The following is a 5,272-nucleotide window of genomic DNA, read 5'->3' on the forward strand; positions in this document are numbered from 1 at the left end:
TACATTGATATTGCATAGATTTAAAAATTTAAGAGTTAGGTTACGTCTCTAATATCAATTTAGGAAGAAAAATGAGACTTTCTTACAAAATCTTGAAGCGCAAATCAACATCAGGTGTTTCGTTTATACTGCTTGAAATATGAAGTTGTCTTTTTAATATTTTTTATTAAAAGCAATCATTAATAAAAACTAAGACGAATGTATTAATCGACCAGCGGAAAAATCTCCACCTAACGTAACATTGATACGGCATAGATTTAAAAATTTAAAAGTTAGGTTACGTCTCTAATATCAATTTAGGAAGAAAAATGAGACTTTCTTACAAAATCTTGAAGCGCAAATCAACATCAGGTGTTTCGTTTATACTGCTTGAAATTTGAAGTTATTTTTTTAATATTTTTTTATTAAAAGCAATCAAAACTGAAATTTGAGACTAATGTATTAATCGACCAGCGGAAAAATCTCCACCTAGCGTTACATTGATATTGCATAGATTTAAAAATTTAAGAGTTAGGTTACGTCTCTAATATCAATTTAGGAAGAAAAATGAGACTTTCTTACAAAATCTTGAAGCGCAAATCAACATCAGGTGTTTCGTTTATACTGCTTGAAATATGAAGTTGTCTTTTTAATATTTTTTATTAAAAGCAATCATTAATAAAAACTAAGACGAATGTATTAATCGACCAACTGAAAAATCAGCATCTAGCGTTACACTGATACGGCATAGTTTTAAAAATTTAAAAGTTAGGTTACGTCACTAATATCAATTTCAGAAGAAAATTGCGACATCCCTAGGAAATCTTGAAGCGAAAATCAACATCAGGTATTTCGTTTATACTGCTGGATATTTGAAGTTGTCTTTTTAATATTTTGTTATTAAAAGCAATAAAAACTGAAATTAAAGACGAATGTATTAACCGACCAGCGGAAAAATCTCCACCTAGCGATACATTGATACGGCATAGATTAAATAATTTAAAAGTTAGGTTACGTCTCCAATATCAATTTCAAAAGAAAAATGAGGCATTCTTAGGAAATTTTGAAGCGAAAATCAACATCAGGTGTTTCGTTTATACTGCTTGAAATTTTAAGTTGTCTTTTTAATATTTCTTTATTAAAAGCAATAAAAACTGAAAACTAAGACGAATGTATTAATCGACCAGCGGTAAAATCTCCACCTAGCGTTACATTGATACTGCATAGGTTTAAAAATTTAAAAGGTAGGTTACGTCTCTAATATCAATTTTAGAAGAAAATGAGACATTCTAAGAAAACCTTGAAGAGCAAATCAACATCAGGTGTTTCGTATATACTGCATGAAATTTTAAGTTGTCTTTTTAATAATTTTTTATTAAAAGCAATCAAAAATGAAAACTAATACGAATGTATTAATCGACCAGCGGAGAAATCTCCACCTAGCGTTACATTGATACGACATAGATTTAAAAATTTAAAAGTTAGGTTACGTCTCTAATATCAATTTTAGAAGAAAAATGAGACTTTCTTACAAAATCTTGAAGCGCAAATCAACATCAGGTGTTTCGTTTATACTGCTTGAAATATAAAGTTGTCTTTTTAATATTTTTTATTAAAAGCAATCATTAATAAAAACTAAGACGAATGTATTAATCGACCAGCGGAAAAATCTCCACGTAACGTAACATTGATACGGCATAGATTTAAAAATTTAAAAGTTAGGTTACGTATCTAATATCAATTTAGGAAGGAAAATGAGACTTTCTTAGAAAATTTGAAGCGAAAATCAACATTAGGTGTTTCGTTTATACTGCTTGAAATATTAAGTTATCTCTTTAATATTTTTTATTAAATGCAATCAAAACTGAAAACTAAGACGAATGTGTTAATCGACCAGCGGATAAATCTCCACCTAGCGTTACATTGGTACGGCATAGTTTAAAAGTTTAAAAGTTAGGTTACGTCACTAATATCAATTTCAGAAGAAAATTGCGACATCCCTAGGAAATCTTGAAGCGAAAATCAACATCAGGTATTTCGTTTATACTGCTGGATATTTGAAGTTGTCTTTTTAATATTTTGTTATTAAAAGCAATCAAAAATGAAAACTAAGACGAATGAATTAACCGACCAGCGGAAAAATCTCCACCTAGCGATACATTGATACGGCATAGATTAAATAATTTAAAAGTTAGGTTACGTCTCTAATATCAATTTCAAAAGAAAAATGAGGCATTCTTAGGAAATCTTGAAGCGAAAATCAACATCAGGTGTTTCGTTTATACTGCTTGAAATTTGAAATTGTCTTTTTAATATTTCTTTATTAAAAGCAATAAAAACTGAAAACTAAGACGAATGTATTAATCGACCAGCGGTAAAATCTCCACCTAGCGTTACACTGATACCGCATAGATTTAAAAATTTAAAAGTTAGGTTACGTCTCTAATATCAATTTAGGAAGATAAATGAGAATTTCTTAGAAAATCTTGAAGCGAAAAACAACATCAGGTGTTTCATTTATACCGCTTGAAATTTGAAGTTGTCTTTTCAATATTTTTTTATTAAAAGCAATCAAAAATAATATATAAGACGAATGTATTAATCGACCAGCGGAAAAATCTCCACCTAGCGTTACATTGATACTGCATAGGTTTAAAAATTATAAAGGTAGGTTACGTCTCTAATATCAATTTTAGAAGAAAATGAGACATTCTAAGAAAATCTTGAAGAGCAAATCAACATCAGGTGTTTCGTTTATACTGCTTGAAATATGAAGTTGTCTTTTTAATATTTTTTATTAAAAGCAATCATTAATAAAAACTAAGACGAATGTATTAATCGACCAGCGGAAAAATCTCCACCTAACGTAACATTGATACGGCATAGATTTAAAAATTTAAAAGTTAGGTTACGTCTCTAATATCAATTTAGGAAGAAAAATGAGACTTTCTTACAAAATCTTGAAGCGAAAATCAACATCAGGTGTTTCGTATATACTGCTTAAAATTTGAAGTTATTTTTTTAATATTTTTTTATTAAAAGCAATCAAAACTGAAATTTGAGACAAATGTATTAATCGACTAGCGGAAAAATCTCCACCTAGCGTTACATTGATATTGCATAGATTTAAAAATTTAAAAGTTAGGTTACGTCTCTAATATCAATTTAGGAAGATAAATGAGAATTTCTTAGAAAATCTTGAAGCGAAAAACAACATCAGGTGTTTCATTTATACTGCTTGAAATTTGAAGTTGTCTTTTCAATATTTTTTTATTAAAAGCAATCAAAAATGATAAATAAGACGAATGTATTAATCGACCAGCGGAAAATTCTCAACCTAGCGTTACATTGATACTGCATAGGTTTAAAAATTTAAAAGTTAGGTTACGTCTCTAATATCAATTTTAGAAGAAAATGAGACATTCTAAGAAAATCTTGAAGAGCAAATCAACATCAGGTGTTTCGTATATACTGCATGAAATTTGAAGTTGTCTTTTCAATATTTTTTTATTAAAAGCAATCAAAAATGATAAATAAGACGAATGTATTAATCGACCAGCGGAAAAATCTCCACCTAGCGTTACATTGATACTGCATAGGTTTAAAAATTTAAAAGGTAGGTTACGTCTCTAATATCAATTTTAGAAGAAAATGAGACATTCTAAGAAAATCTTGAAGAGCAAATCAACATCAGGTATTTCGTTTATACTGCTGGATATTTGAAGTTGTCTTTTTAATATTTTGTTATTAAAAGCAATCAAAAATGAAAATTAAGACGAATGTATTAACCGACCAGCGGAAAAATCTCCACCTAGCGATACATTGATACGGCATAGATTAAATAATTTAAAAGTTAGGTTACGTCTCTAATATCAATTTCAAAAGAAAAATGAGGCATTCTTAGGAAATCTTGAAGCGAAAATCAACATCAGGTGTTTCGTTTATGCTGCTTGAAATTTGAAGTTGTCTTTTTAATATTTTGTTATTAAAAGCAATCAAAATTGGAAACTAAGACGAATGTATTAATCGACCTGCGGTAAAATCTCCACCTAGCGTTACACTGATACCGCATAGATTTAAAAATTTAAAAGTTAGGTTACGTCTCTAATATCAATTTAGGAAGATAAATGAGAATTTCTTAGAAAATCTTGAAGCGAAAAACAACATCAGGTGTTTCATTTATACCGCTTGAAATTTGAAGTTGTCTTTTCAATATTTTTTTATTAAAAGCAATCAAAAATAATAAATAAGACGAATGTATTAATCGACCAGCGGAAAAATCTCCACCTAGCGTTACATTGATACTGCATAGGTTTAAAAATTATAAAGGTAGGTTACGTCTCTTATATCAATTTTAGAAGAAAATGAGACATTCTAAGAAAATCTTGAAGAGCAAATCAACATCAGGTGTTTCGTATATACTGCTTAAAATTTGAAGATATTTTTTTAATATTTTTTTATTAAAAGCAATCAAAACTGAAATTTAAGACTAATGTATTAATCGACCAGCGGAAAAATCTCCACTTAGCGTTACATTGATATTGCATAGATTTAAAAATTTAAGAGTTAGGTTACGTCTCTAATATCAATTTAGGAAGAAAAATGAGACTTTCTTACAAAATCTTGAAGCGCAAATCAACATCAGGTGTTTCGTTTATACTGCTTGAAATTTGAAGTTATTTTTTTAATATTTTTTTATTAAAAGCAATCAAAACTGAAATTTGAGACTAATGTATTAATCGACCAGCGGAAAAATCTCCACCTAGCGTTACATTGATACTGCATAGGTTTAAAAATTTAAAAGGTAGGTTACGTCTCTAATATCAATTTTAGAAGAAAATGAGACATTCTAAGAAAATCTTGAAGAGCAAATCAACATCAGGTATTTCGTTTATACTGCTGGATATTTGAAGTTGTCTTTTTAATATTTTGTTATTAAAAGCAATCAAAAATGAAAATTAAGACGAATGTATTAACCGACCAGCGGAAAAATCTCCACCTAGCGATACATTGATACGGCATAGATTAAATAATTTAAAAGTTAGGTTACGTCTCTAATATCAATTTCAAAAGAAAAATGAGGCATTCTTAGGAAATCTTGAAGCGAAAATCAACATCAGGTGTTTCGTTTATGCTGCTTGAAATTTGAAGTTGTCTTTTTAATATTTTGTTATTAAAAGCAATCAAAATTGGAAACTAAGACGAATGTATTAATCGACCAGCGGAAAAATCTCCACCTAGCGTTACATTGATACTGCATAGGTTTAAAAATTTAAAAGGTAGGTTACGTCTC

The sequence above is a fragment of the Battus philenor genome, unplaced genomic scaffold (assembly GCF_028537555.1).
Source record: "Battus philenor isolate CCGP_79_NKW_IND1 unplaced genomic scaffold, ilBatPhil1.0.hap1 SCAF_37, whole genome shotgun sequence".
Classification (NCBI taxonomy): domain Eukaryota; kingdom Metazoa; phylum Arthropoda; class Insecta; order Lepidoptera; family Papilionidae; genus Battus; species Battus philenor.